Source organism: Diadema antillarum, unplaced genomic scaffold (genome assembly GCF_040938485.1).
Source record: "Diadema antillarum isolate AM-2024a unplaced genomic scaffold, OU_Dant_1.0 seq00000979_RagTag, whole genome shotgun sequence".
NCBI classification, from domain to species: Eukaryota; Metazoa; Echinodermata; class Echinoidea; order Diadematoida; family Diadematidae; genus Diadema; species Diadema antillarum.
In genome coordinates, this window is record NW_027271819.1 from 256,005 (window position 1) to 271,604 (window position 15,600).

At 38.7% G+C, this 15,600-nt stretch overlaps 1 protein-coding gene across 2 annotated transcripts in view; it reads right to left on the bottom strand.

Moving 5' to 3' along the window:
• The window catches only part of LOC139742078 (serine/threonine-protein kinase PAK 1-like), an 80,691-nt gene that overhangs the window by 50,518 nt on the left and 14,573 nt on the right, over window positions 1-15,600 (bottom strand). Inside the window, exon 1 of one of the 2 annotated variants that reach the window (XM_071652642.1) lies at window positions 8,053-8,093. The exons of the other annotated variant lie outside the window; for it this stretch is intronic. The gene's annotated coding sequence lies outside the window, so the exon portion shown is untranslated. Of the gene's footprint in view, window positions 1-8,052; window positions 8,094-15,600 lie in introns of those variants that run through there. 2 annotated transcript variants of the gene reach the window in all.

The window sequence follows — 15,600 nt, forward strand, 5'->3', positions numbered from 1 at the left end:
TATCATTAGGGAGCTTTAGATTTTGACGCGCGGACGTTTGAGCCGACGCTTGCGCTGGACGTTCTCCTCTCCCTGCGTCGTGTGGAAAAGTAGCTTTAGATTACGCTGGGACGCAACGTATAAAAAATAAAATCGCGCCCCCATATGATCAGTGCATGAAGAAGCTCTCTACATCGCAAACTGTGCGGACGTGAAAATAGCCCAGTACGCGTAGTAAACAACTCAGGCGACGCAAGCTAAAAATAGATTGACTTTACGCGCGCTACTGCGCAAGCTCAGAACATGTTTTTTTCCTTTGAACGTCCGCGCGTCTAAAATCTAAAGCTCCCTATTCTGGTTCTGGTTGAACACTTCATGGGAGTGCTAGACTGATACAATTGCTGCATCCTTTAGGTCTACAATGCTTCCCCCCCCCCCCCCTTCTTCCTGAAGAGCAAAGTATGAGTAGATGTACAGATAATAAAGGTTCAAGAACTTCATTATCTTTGATGAAATCAGCAAAATTTATGTATACATAACATTGCAAAAGGTTGACTGATGTACATATTCCTACGAATTAACTTTTAGCTCAAGATTAAAACAAAATTAAAACAAAAAATACCAAGTGCCAAATGACCAATTTAATGTTTGATGATGATATTGCATATTGTTTCTGTAGAAGTTAACAGTGCAGAGCAGTATAACATTGAAATCCAAACAATCTGGCGATTAGATCTGTTGCAGATATCATTTTGTCTCTGGCATTTGACATCATACCGCAAATGCTGGGTACAAGGGTTGCTAATCAACTGTCGAGCTTAAGACAAGCTGCGGAGATCATACCGTCACGAGAACAAAAATTATCAATAGAGGAAGTATCTAGATGAAAATGAATCATGTACATTGTACTTGGCATGTTTCTTGACCCTGTACTGTTTTACATACATGTACAGGCAATTACAGAAGATGTTTCCCCTGTTTGCTAGAATGGGTCCATTACTGTAAAAATAGATACATTCGCGGCATGAAACTTTGCAAATTGAGCTGACGAACTTTTTTTCGTGGCATGAAACTGTCGCAAACTGCCACTGGCATTCAATGCATTGTGCAGACAAATAGTTTTAAATGCATTTTTAAATACTTTCGTGAATCTTGGCTCTGTGCAAAATTGTGAAGTTTCATGCACACGAAAATTTCTGGTGTTAACAGTGCCCTGAGCGGGCAAGCGCCCCTTCAGACTACTTGCCCCATAGTGAGTTGCAGTTGCCCTACAGAAGCGGGCGGGCAGGCTGGTTTGCAGCCCCCTCGATGTGCAACATGCAACAACATTGCATCAAGGAATGTGATGCAAGAAGGATGTATGTACAGGGTCAATGGGCACATTTCATATGTAAACCCTTGAGCAGTTTCAGAAAGATCCAAGAAAATTTTGCCTGGAATATCACCCCTTTTTTTGCCAGCGTACCATTCCTGAGTGAAATGATAAAATGATTTAACAAATTCCACACTAATTCATATCTAAGACATTCAAAAATGGAGCTCCATATTCCCATATTTTTTTTTTCTCCAGGCAGTTTCATGGTAGAAGATCAAAAAAAAAAATGCTCAAAAAACATGTGGTTGTGATGTCTATTATAAACTTTACATAGATCTTTACATAATGTTGGCAATAATCACCCAAGCAGAAAAGAAATTCCAACATTTTGTCCCAAATATTCTTTCGTTATAAAGCACAATTCAGGGATTTGCACACATTTCCCGACTGCATCCAAAGACAAAAACAAAACACAAACATGAAATAAATGCTAAATGCTAAATGATGAATTAAAGGTTTCCACTTTCAGAGTTTTGGTTCGAAAAAGATGAGAGTATTTGATACGCTGTTTGACATGAGTGTCTGTTGGTTTGTGAAATTTCCTGATGTAATATCACACTGATTGCATTGGACACCTCTTCATGTTGTTGTTACAAGGTTTTTCTTGGCATCAATACCTTGTACGGGTCAAATTCAACCTAATCAAGCTCTTTTAATCTGTGGCAAGAGCATAAACTTTGCACCCTGGCCCCTTTCACCTTACATTCTGCAGAATAAATTTCAGTAGTACGGATGTAATTACGATCAAGTGTAGCCCAAAGTCTATACTGCATTATGCAGCAGGTGGTGCAAAACCTGTATTCATACAACAATTGCTCTCCCCCGTACTGATGACAACATCAGCAGAGAACAGCATAAGCTTTCCCAGTATCGTGTACACGGAATCAACAACTGACAGGAAGGCATTAATATCTCAATCAGCCTGGAACAAAGACTATGGAGGTGAGGAGGAGGAAGGGGGGGGGGGGGGTGGGAAGCAAGCAGAGATGAGTTCTCTTGGATGAGTCATTCTCCGTCTCCAAGGGCCCATGGAAGACAAACCGGGGAAGCGGCATGATGTCATCAAGCAGGACGCACACGCATCATTGGAGCACAAGAGAAAGGATGCTGGGGGGGGGGGGGGGGGGGGGTGGGGATAGATGGACAGAGAGGGGGATGCGAGAGAGAGAGGCTGCTATAGATGTGTACATGTTGAAAGGAGAACGGGAGAATAAAGGGAGAATAAAAGGGGAAAGGAGGGAAAGAAGGAAGAAATTCATTAACCCTTTTTGTGCCACTGAGTCCAATGTGCACAACTCTCACACACAACTCACACACACAACTCTCACACACAACTCTCACACACAACTCACACACAACTCTCACACACAACTCTCACACACAACTCTCACACACAACTCTCACACACAACTCTCACACACAAAGCTATGGGCAGGTAATAATGAGAAAGGGGAAAGACAAACAAACAAACCAACAAACAAATTGACATAATGATAGGCAAAGACAAGAACAAAGAAAGAGAGTAAGGAAGGGAGGGGGAGGGGAGGGGTAGGGGGAAAGAGAGGGGCAGACAGAGAAAGAGGTAGAGACATACATGAAAATCTTGATTGTCCAAGACGCTGTGCAAAATTGCCCACTCAAAGAGGAAGAAGCACCTCCTAAGGAGTCCTCGATCATATACACAGCTTGGAAAAGATGAGCATGTCTCTGAGCTGTACTGTATGTACCCATTATAAAGCTATCATGTACACAACTCTCTGTGTACTTTATAAACTTCCTTGTTTCAGAGCTACAGAGCCTGTTAGAATGAAGAAAAAAAAAGATTACCTATAGATATCTGCCCTGTACTATCACTAACAAATTTCCAGGTGCTGATAGCCTGAACTTTCAGTGACACACACTGCAGACAGGTAAGCCTATACAATGTTTTCAGCAGAAAGGCAAAGAAAAGATAGGTTAATATAAATCTAACATGTTTTGAATGACAGCATACCCTCACACAAGTTTTACACAATGAAAACCTAATACACACACACACACACATGCATAATGTATGAGTGCCATGTTCAAGAGGAAGATACACACGATATACACAGACATAGTGAACAGCGCCCTCTGTGTTCACTAGCAGTAACAAAGCTGACCTAGCACTTTCACTTCATTGTCTAAACAGTATCATACATGGCTAGAAAATAAAACTCACTGCATTTAATTATCCCACTGATTGCTACAATACCTGCAATTATTGCAATCTATAATGCTATATATTTTTTTTTTAAAGACACAGTCAAACCTCCTTTAGCAGTCACCTGTCTACAGCAAGCACCTGCCTATTGCAACCACAAGCAAATCCCCACAGAGACAATGACAATTCACAGCATTTGTTTAGTGCCATATTTATATCTCTGTTTTAATAGTACATTAAAAAGAAAATCTATTAAAGGCACAGACTACTCAAAGAGAGCTTAGTAATTTGAATGTCTGAGTTTTTAGTGATGTTTTGAAGTGCTCCAGGACTTCATTTTCAAAGAGAAAAGATGGGAGGGAAGTTCCAATAGGCAAGAGGCAATGTACAGAGGATAACGCCCGGACTCCCATGTATATCCCCTGATATGTGTAATGGGCATCTGGAGAGTAAGGCCAGATGAATGAAAGATAAGCCGGGCTTGTAGTACTATATATTTGTAATGCCTCACGGTTAGCAATTGAGAAAGTTTTGTGCCATGAAAAATTAAGCTGCTGGCTTGAATGTTCGTGGTAAAATTTCATGCCTTGAATGTTTCTGATTTTACACTTACTGTATATCACGGTGTTTCACAAAACACAGATGATTACATTAGTTACCCATTCCCTTTATCTCTTTGGAATAGCAGATTAATGACATGGTATCAATGATTAAATCAGATTTCACTACTAGTAATAACAATATCCTGAAAAGGACTATTCACTTGTTCCCTCACAGGAGGAAAAGTCATAACACTGAACAGAGTTAGTGATGTTCTAATACTCTCTTAAAGGTAATCTGCCTCCTTCAATCCGTGAGAGATTATCGCAGATATTTGCAATAGCTGAGAGGAACTGATGAATTCAGAACAACAACAAACAAAAGAGGCAAATATTCAATTCATTTGAATGCATACAGTATAAAATACTCCACCCTATAAGTGATATTGTGAGCAGGAATGAAGTGTCTCAGACATCCCAAAATCACCACTCTGTCGTCCATTTGGCTTTTCAGCATGGCAATTTTGTTCTTTGAAATGAAACTTGAAAATTGAAAATTTCTCAACATACAGCTAATCTTTTATTTTTTTTTCTTTCTTTTGCAGGGGTGTCAAAGTCCTAATGGAAATTTGAATGCATCATTATACATGTATATTGTATATTATTCTATTTATATAGAATGTCACAGTTAGAAAAGAATTGTAAGAAGCACTGAAGCCCGATTGATGTCATCACACCTGACTCACCCCCAATCCTGACGGACTGCCCCTACTGTTTCACGTACACGTATGCCTGGGTTGCTGAAGCCAGAGTTGCATTCTTTTTTTACCCCCCGTTACCCAGGAAATACATGCATGCAAGGGAAAGACGTCACTGCTCGCTATCGCGGCAGGTCAGTGCACTACTGCTTCCTAGCGGCAATCAACACATTAGATCCTCGGACGTGATAGTGCCCCAATTCACAAGCATTTTTTAGTTCTAGCGGACCAGCCCACTCCAACTATAGCCCAAATGTCAGCCCCACGTAATTTTCCAAAAAACTAATTCATTCTCGCACACACATGCAATACAAATGTTGACACAGATCTGGACACAAAAGCAGAACTGTACTTTTGTCATGACACAATCAGAATATCGGTACTAAAGTTCTGTCCGACAATTTCTAAATCTGGAAGTGATAGCACATTTCCCAATCTATACGAGGGAGCTAATCCCGAGTATCCAAGTTATCTTGAATAAATGATTGAAATTATTAAAGCAACTGTTGGGCCCTGTTGCGTAAAAGTTGAGATCAAACATATAATTACATAAATCTGAAAATCAAACAAAGCCTCCGAATGCTAAAATCTGATTGGTTGATTCCTGACTATGCTATGTTTGAGTTTATGACTTACAGGTATGTTTGATTGTACATTTTTATGCAAAATAACCCAAGGTCTTGTTGCAAAAAAAAAATGCAATCAAACGTAAGTCAGAAAATCAAACATAAGTTTCTAAATACTCAATTCTGATTGGCCAATTCCTGACTTATGTTTGATTATCTGCCCTAAAGACTGATTGCATATATTTTAATGCAACAGGGCCCATGACAATTCAAGTTTGGGTGACCATATGACATTAAGAAATGACAGGGGAAAGTGAAAGTCTAGTCTATGTGAATAAATCATCTTACATGCATGCCTGTTAAATACATTGTAAGCATTGGCATCTCCATTATCTATAAATGTACAATTGAGTAATTCATCATCACTGTCTTACAGCCATTTTAATTGACTATAAATGTCATCCTGCAGCAGATGAGCAGTTACAAAAGTAATGTATTGGGTTCCTTGAACAAGTCTACATGGAAAAATCCCTCCAGCCCCCCCCCCCCCAAAAAAAAAAAAAGAAGAAGAAGAAGAAGAAGAATCACCCTGTTGGCTTAGTGAAACACTTATGTCTTCAACTCACTTTTTTTCCTTGAATTTACCAGAACTCGTCCTGTCTTGTACTTTTCTGTCATAGTAAATTTGTGCAAAGTAGAGGAGATTGCAGGATTTCTCCCAAACATTGTAACACCCACACAATAGTCTCTGAGACAGCAAGCTTGTACATATGATAGTTTCATGTTATGCAGACATGATAATCAACTATAAAACTCGAAAGTTAGCATGACCTCTCTGTGAATCCCATTTCCTTATAGCTTTCAGGTCAACCTCTAGACTGTATTAATCCAGTACATGTGCATGCAATACATTACTACTGTAAATATCTCGCTAGCCCTTATGTTCCGGTTTTGTGGCTTAATCATCGAGTGGGACTCTCGCTGAATGTTAAATCTTGAAGATAAATGTTGTGTGGATACTCGTAGTTTAAAAGGGTAAGCTCTTATCGTCAATGATCTATCATTGATAATTAGCCTCTATATGAACGAACCTAGTCATTGGTGGAAGCAAATGAAGGTCAAGTTATACACTCTGCCTCATCAAACATGTGTACGGATCAAACATTATACATGCTGATAATGCATACTAATGTCACCTACAAAAATAATCACATTATTGTGCGACTATTCAGCAACTATTGTCCATAACAAATACATCATATAGATATTTGTGAGTATATTTCACGAATTGAGACTTATGAAGATTATTTTGAGAGAGCTTGAATTTGAGATCAACAACCACTTGGACAGAAAGAGAAAGAACCAATATTCCTTTTCAAGATAAGAGAACTTTAATAGCCATTTCACACTTTGGAGAAGATATTATTTTTGCAAGTCTCCAAGTCTGTAAAGTGAATATCAATCCACTCTTAAAACCCACAGACACTATAAAACACTGTATAAATATATGGCATTTTATACAGTAGGCCCTATCTTTTTTCTCCCGACATTAAAGTTTTGTTTGTTTGTTTTTTATTTTATGCAAAAATTTAGTGAATATTTGTGTGTAGTCTGTAGATCTATGCAGACTTACACTATGAAGCAATGACATTATCAAGTCAACTAATTTATATGAACTGATTGTGCCCAATACTAACATGCCATAAAAACATGAAATTCCAAAATGTAGAAATCTAGGTCAAATTTTGATGAAACCCCTCCTCTTCAGCTTGTTCTATTCATAATTTTAATCTTTCAAAGTCAGGTAGTGTGGTACTGTATTCTACAGAGCAAATCAAAGCAAGTGGTCTACCAATCTGTGGTTACTGTAAAACGAGGAATTTTCGCGTGCATTTCAATTTTGCGAATTTCACGAGCGCCAAGATTCGCGAAATTAGAATGCACGCGAAAGTTCTTGTCTACACTATATGCATTGAATGCCAGTGGCAGTTCGCGAAAATTTCATGCCGCAAAAAAGGCCGTCGGCTCCAATTCGTGAAAAATTCATGCCGCGAATATATCATGTTTTACAGTATACAGTAATACTGTGTGGACATGTAGTACACATAATACAAACATCTCCTGCAATTTATTGCACATGGAGTTACAATACCAAGTGCAAACCAGAAAAGCATGGCTTTGATTTATTTATTATTTAGTTATTCAGTTTTCCCATCAGTCATTAGTTTAAGAAAAAAATGGAAGCTAAAATGTGAAGAAAGCTGATATACAGTAGTTTATAAAATGGAACTTTGTTACATAAGAGGCCCTGCAGTCATTACTGCATTAAAATGCCAGCAAGTGTCATACTGGTATCATGGTCCAGTAGGCTGTGATTCTTATAAGACAAGAACCTCAGACTGCTGACAGTGAAGCGTTTGTGGACTTCTCAAGAAGCCTGTAGACAAGTGCACAGAATCAATGCAATTCTGACGGCAGGAAGCCACAAAGCGGCTACATGATACCAACCACGGCTCTTTTGCGGCGAATAAAGAAAATTCCTGGGCCTCATAAAAGGTCACGGTACAAGAAAACAGGTCTTACTGCAGCAACAACAGCATCTGCAACAGTTCACCTACATGTAGCACAGGTTGATAAGAGCTAGACTTACCTCAGATGTATTGTAAACAGTAGGGGCCCTAATGCAATCTACATGTAATTCCTCTTTAAAAATGAACTCGTCGTTCCAGCACGGTCTCTGCTGGCTGTGACGGCAAAGGTTATTAAAACCACCTCTGCTTCCTTGACAAACTTTATAGACGTTCCGGCGACAATGAAACTTCACCTCAAGCCGATGATCAAACATGTATGCACACTGCTGCGTGTACTGTAATGTACGGAGTGCATGCCTGATTAACCACATGTCTCCCTCTCGGGGCAGTACAGTTGGGGAAACCCCCAGACCCATACAGATGCAGTGGAGCGTGTGGCTGATATTCCCCAACTTACCACCTACATTATCAGAGCCGTATTGTAGCCAATGTTGACTGTTCTACCAAAAGCATATCTTATCACTCAATGTGCGTCATACACTACAAACATCCTGCAGCAATATTGAAAACCAACAATTTGCTATATTCTTCTTCTTTTTTTTTTCTTTTTTTTTTGGGGGGGGGGGAAGGTGGCTCAAACATGCTACACACAAAAAGTACAGTGGATCACCTTCGCACCCAACAGGAAATGTTATGTCCATTTTTGGTATATTTCTGTGGAATATATGGAAGAGACAAATATTAGGGATTATATTCCTCACAAACTAATTTGTTCTCTAATTGGTTGAGGGCAGTGAAAGGGACAAAACATACTTCCACCATGAAAATCCTTGTCCCGTCAGAGTCTAACTATTTCCCCAGGGAAACAGTAGAAAAAAAAATATCATGCGTGTGATATTGTGGCGATTTTGCTTCATGAGAGATTTCACAAACAAATGAATGAGTATCGCAGCATCTTCACTTCGCGAGAGATTTCACGTACAAATAAATGGGTATTGCGGCGTCTTCAATTCTAGAGAGATTTAATGTACAAATGAATGGTTATCACGGTGTCTTCAAGTCACGAGAAGACAGGATAGGTTTTCACGTGCAGATGAAGGGGTATTGTGCACCGCAAGAGAATGCACATGCTTGGCGTGTGTAATTTTTTGCGTAGAAGAAATTAACTTGTTTAATTGAGTGATCGGTCAACTTAAGTGATTAAATCCCACTTAACTTGCTGTCCGTCTTGAAATAATTTGTGAGTGATATAAAACAAATATCATATCATCAAATATCAGCTCTCCATGCTACAGAGGCTTCAAAATGCGGCAGCACGCATCATTACACTATCCAAGAAGCACACTCACATCACCCCTATTTTGAGATCACTTCATTGGTTACCAGTCAAAGATCGCATTATCTTTAAGATTTTACTTCTGACTTTTCATTGCATGCAGGGCGCTACTCCTCAGTATAACATTGACTTACTCCATAATTACATCCCTGCTAGATCTCTACGCTCATCCAACTCCGGTTCTCTGATAATTCCAAGATTCACTACAATATGGGGCACACAGTGCCTTTGGCCATGCTGCTCCCACCTTATGGCATAATTTACCTTCAGCCGTAAAAAATTGTTCTACATCAGACTCCTTTAAAAGCAGTCGAAAAACTCACTTGTTTAAAGCCTCAATTTGATTACTCATTACATGTATTTGATATTTGTATGTCCTTTATCTCCTTCACTTTCTCTTCCTTCCACGCCTAGAGCACTCTGCAGAGTGGATTTGGCGCTATATAAATCATATCAATTATCATTATTGTTATACCAGGCCATTGTCCCAGGCACCGGTTACACTATGTGCCTTCGGTGACTTCAACAGTGCATTTTCTTCGGGGCTGTGCCCCTCAGAAAATAGTGCTATTAAAGACATAATTTACCATTTGCAGATGAAACCAAAACCCAGCATTAGTGCTTCAAAATAGTTCTGAAATGTGAGTTAGGGATAGAAACAACCACTGTTAAAATTGCAATTGGTAAAATCGCTGTTAAGTGTTGTTAAATATACAAAATGTGAACAACAATAAAAATGTTTCCAGACTAAACTGTCTACAGTACAGTTTATTGAGAAAAATGCAGATATCTCCTTATTCGGCATTATCGCAAAAATTTTATATGACAGGATGTTTTGTGGTACAACAGACCTACACATTATTATGCATTTCATGTCATATCTTGAAGATTTTTTAAATCACTGTTCCCAAAGGTAAACAGAACCGCAAAGTCACCTCAGACACATAGTTTTAAACCAGAACCTCTTTGACCACATACAAATTTGTATTATATGCATTATTCCTTCGACAGTTACCATATTACTGGATGCCCACTGACATGGTACAAAATTAAGTCAGATTTACACAAGTGTAAATTGTGTAGACCTTGTGCTAAAGAGCACAAAGGGTATAAAATGGATTTTTGCACAGACGGTCCCAAGTGTCAAGTACAATCATTCTCTGGCCAGATAGCAAACAGTCTGTCCTCAGTTATCTGACCGGCCATGTCAGGACCGACGCCCATCTGGATAAGTGATATGGTCAGTAAAGCGAGACATGTCAATTTGTTTACCCAGAGTTGTCCACAACTTGAAATCTGAGCATGCTGCAAGCTCTGAATACGTGAGAATATTGCCAAAATTGTGTGTGAGCAGACTGCACATCACGAGCATGCAGTGCGCAATATTTTGCGACTTATTTTCTGTAGTGCTGCTCTACATTATACGTTCAATGTTCTGTCATATATATTGTGCACAGATTTTCCAAGTAGTTTGACGTTTCTCAAGTTTTGCACATGTTTTTCACATGTTTGATTACATTTTATTTTGAGCATGTCGCAAATTTTCCAGGATGCTGCACAGCATGTTGCTACAGTTGTAGCTTTTGAGGATGTTCACACAAGAATTTGAGCATGTTGCAGCGACATGCTCTAACCCCTCGTGGACCACCCTGATACATCTACTGTACAATGTATGTGTTGCTTGAAGGTTTCCATGGTGATAAAATGAGGAAGAGTGGTTTGCAGTTTAAAGCAGGGGTCGCACTTAACTTCTTTTTTTTTTAACTAGCCAGGCGGACTACTTAGAATAAATTTTGACACTGAAGCAATATTTTGGCTCGCCAGACGGACTAGTTACTTCAGAATTTTATGATTTTTAGCTAGTCCGACATGATTTTGGGTGGCCAATGGCCAGCGGACCATCGCCAATTTCGAACCCTGAAAGGTCTTGCAAGGAGTGCTGTTTGGTGAAAGGAGACCCTAGAAAGAAAGAGTAAAAGAAGGAAATAACACCTATTGTGATCCTGCAGAACAAAACCAACAAAAAGTCGCCAGACATGATTTTTAGTTTTAACAGGGCAGATTCTGAAAGAGCAGACTCAAAGCTTTAAAATGATGTATAACTCAATACACATGGACTTTCTAAAACTATTTAAGTCACGGAAAGAAAATACACACTATGGGAAAAGGCATTTACTCAAAAAGACCGAAAGCTTTGAAGTCCAGGGCCTATTCAAATCTCACCAAGCCGCGCTCTGTGCAATGAATGGAAAAAAACAAAACAAAACAGGATGTACAACTCTGTATCAACCACAATGAGGGACTATCAGACTTTAATAGCTGAAAGTTTCCTCACTCACTGAACACATTCTATTCATGACTACCACCAAATTTATATGTAGTGGCATCATCCTTTCAAAAGTTATTAGAGTTGGAAGAGAAGAGTGTGTGAAGGGTTTTTAAAAAATGGGAAGGGACTTCTAAGGCTTGATAAATTACACTATTCAAGAAAAACGTGTTTCAGAAAAATGGAAAAATTACAATTTCCCTTTTGTTTTATGATTACAAACTTATGAAATTATGTAGAAGAAGTCTGCTCTCTCTAAAAATATCAATACCGGTACTTTAAAATTGACTTGGTTGACCAATTTCACCTACATCAAGTCCTCGCATAAAATTGGGCTGTGCAACTTTTTGTTGGTTTTGTGATGCATGGTCACATAGGGAGAGTGTATTAAGATGAAGGCAAATAGTGAAAGTCAAAGGGCAGTGTTGGGCTGGAAATTGAAGTTGCACTATTGTAGATGAGAGGATGATGATGATGATGATGATGATGATGATGATGATGATGATGATGATGATGATGATGATGATAATAATAATAATAATAATAACAAGAGACCCGCGGGTCTAGCGCTCACCTGAGTATCGCAAGTTCACCTTTCACGCAGTCACTAATCTAAATTATTCACAGCTCTACCAAAATTTGACCAGGCATTCTGAAGTAGAAGATGAAAATGTACAATAAGGGCCCAAATTTTTAAAGATTCCTTAATTTGGGGAATTGGAGGCCCCCTGGGGCCCTCTGGGTGGGGCATGGTGCCCATTTTGATAAATTGAGATCCTGACCCCCTAAGGATGCTACCTGCCAAGTTTGATGAAAATCTATCATGAGGTTTTCAGGAAGAAGATGACAATGTACGATTCAGGCCCCCATTTGGACCTTCCTAACCAACCCCCCCCCCCCACCCCTGCCCCCAAGAGGGGCACCCCTGGATCTCCTATGAACAAACTCGAAACTACAGTCATTAATGTACTCACTCATAGTATTATCTTAGCTGTATAACTTCTGATTCTAGAGAAAATTTTTAATGATTCCTTCATTTGGGGGGTTTGGGCCCCCCTGGGGGCCCCCTGGGTGGGGCATGGTGCCCATTTTAACAAATTGAGATCCTAACCCCTTAGGGATGCTACCTGCCAAGTTTGGTGAAAATGGGTCATGGGGTTCTAAAAAAGAAGATAAAAATTTACAATTTAGGCCCCATTAGGACCCCTCCTCACCTCCCTCCCCTGGGTCCCAAGGGGGGCACCCCTGATTCTGCCATGAACAAACTTGAAACTGCAGTCATCAATGTACTAACTCATAGTATTAACTTAGCTCCATCACTTCTGATTCTAGAGAAGAAGATTTTTAAAGATTCCTTAATTTTGGGGGATTTGGGCCCCCTGGGGGTCCCCTGGGGGCCCCCTGGGTGGGGCATGGTGCCCATTTTAACAAATTGAGTTCCTAACCCCCTAGGGATGCTACCTGCCAAGTTTGGTGAAAATGGGTCATGGGGTTCTCAAGAAGAAGATGAAAATGTACAATTTAGGCCCCATTAGAACCCCTCCCCACCCCCTCCCCTGGGTCCCAAGGGGGGCATCCCTGATTCTGCCATGAACAAACTTGAAACTACAGTCATCAATGAACTAACTCATAGTATTAACTTAGCTCTATCACTTCTGGTTCTAGAGAAGAAGATTTTTAAAGATTCCTCAATTTTGGGGGGTTTGGGCCCCCCTGAGGGCCCCCTGGGTGGGTCATGGTGCCCATTTTAACAAATTGAGTTCCTAACCCCCTAGGGATGCTACCTGCCAAGTTTGATGAAAATCGGTCTTGGGGTTTTCAAGAAGAAGATGAAAATGTAAAAAGTTTACGCACGACGCACGACGGACGACGGACGACGGACGACGGACGACGGACGACGCACGACGGACGAAGGGCGATCGCAATAGCTCACTTGAGCCTTTGGCTCAGGTGAGCTAATAATAATAATAATAATAATAATAATAATAATAGTTCAATAATAATAATAATAATAATTTAACAATAATAATAATAACAATAATAATAATAATAATAATAATAATAATAATAATAATAATAATAATAATAATAATGATAATAATAATAAACTAACATTTTCACCACGCTTAATACAGAGTTTCTAGGTGCCTCACATGTATCATAATCATACCAAAACATTATTATTAAACATAACCACAAACTTTACAATAATTTACGTTACTCAATATACTTTAGCAATAATCGAATGCTGAAATCAACATGCTTAATTACACAAAAAGAAGAAGAAAACGAAGATAGGAGACAGGGTCAGTTGCAAGGAAGAGAAAAGTGAATTCCAATCCTATGATCCTCACTCTCTTCCAGGACCACACATGTTGTATGCATGGTGTTACTGCAAACCACTCTTCCACAATGTAAATTTATGCAACAACTGATGATTTCAAATTCTAGGCTCTGCTTTCTATTTGTCAATTAATAGTGTGGGAATATATTGTAAATTAATATTTAAAAAAAAGTGACAAAGTGAAATTTACTAACACAGCCTGCATCAATACTCATCTTGCTATGAACTCGTGGAGTATCACTTCCACTGAAATTCAGCTCATGCATAACTGAGAGTTCTTACCTGAAGATAGGCCCTGTAGCTCCCTCTATAGTCAAAAGATGAACAGTGATGTTCATCACCCCTACATGACATGATCTATTCTCCACATTTAGGTAGAATGCTGTTCCACAAGTCTCATGTATTATTGTTGTGAGGAAAGGTTTACTATGGGGCAAACCAGTGTATGACACAGGGTGTAGTCTGCGCCCTGAGTATACAGTGTTTTTTTTTTTGTTTTTTTTTCGGTTCACCAAGAAAAGGAAAATGTCATTTAAAGGGACATTTATCTCAGAAATGGTATGTATGCATGAATTCAGTGAAAGTAGAAATAGCAGTATGGTAGTGACATTTGAGGAAACTCTGTCAATTTGTACAAAAGTAATAAAGTTTTGGTTAATGGCATTGTTTACCATTTGCAGATGAAACAAAAACCCAGCTTAAGTGCTTCAAAATAGTTCTGATATGTGAGTTAGGGACAGAAACAACCAGTGTAAAAAAGTTAATCAGTATAATCAATGTTAAGTAAATAATTATTGTCAAATATACAAAATGTGAACAATAGAATACAGTAGTTATGATAAAATTGTTTCTAGAGTAAGTCATCTACAGTTATGGTTTAATGGGACAAATAGTGATCTCCTTATATTTTAGGCTTTATTGCAAAAATTTTTATACAGTAGGATGTTTTGTGATAACTCTAACATTTTATAAATCACTGCTCCCAAAGGTAAACAGTCCCTTCAAGCATCAATAAATTGTGACCTCATAGTACACTGTAGGGGAAAAATTAAACAATAAATAAGAGAATTCACCCAAAATATTATTTTTTTTTAATGAAAATTGCATATTCCTTTGACTTTTCTACTGATAGAAAACAATGCACATTAAGGGTAACATTTCACTTGCCATCTGAAAGAGGTAAAGTCAGATGCTCTTTTAATATACTACAATAATTACTGGTAAAATACAATTTGTATGTTGAATTTCTTTTTTAATACATTTTCTTTATAATCTTGCCATGCTGTGGTATTACAAATTGTTGTAGTCTTCATATCCAGTGACACCAGCAAATGGATTTAACCAAAACTTAGAAATTCCTAACAATGGATTGCCCAATTTTTTCAAGCTCTACAGATTCATTCTACTATATATTTCTGCATTCAGTAAATCTTCCTACAGGCATTTGGGATAAATTCCCCTTTTAGGCTCAAATAAAGGAATAAAATTTGCAAGAGAAGATGCTGGTTTCCAGTATATACCCATGATACATTTTGTATACCAAATATTTATAGCCACAAATACCCACAAAAGATTATGTGAAAGAACCCATTGCATCGTTTCTCTGTATTGTACATCATAATTATGTTTGTAAAGAAATCAGTTTTGTCAGCCATTCATTT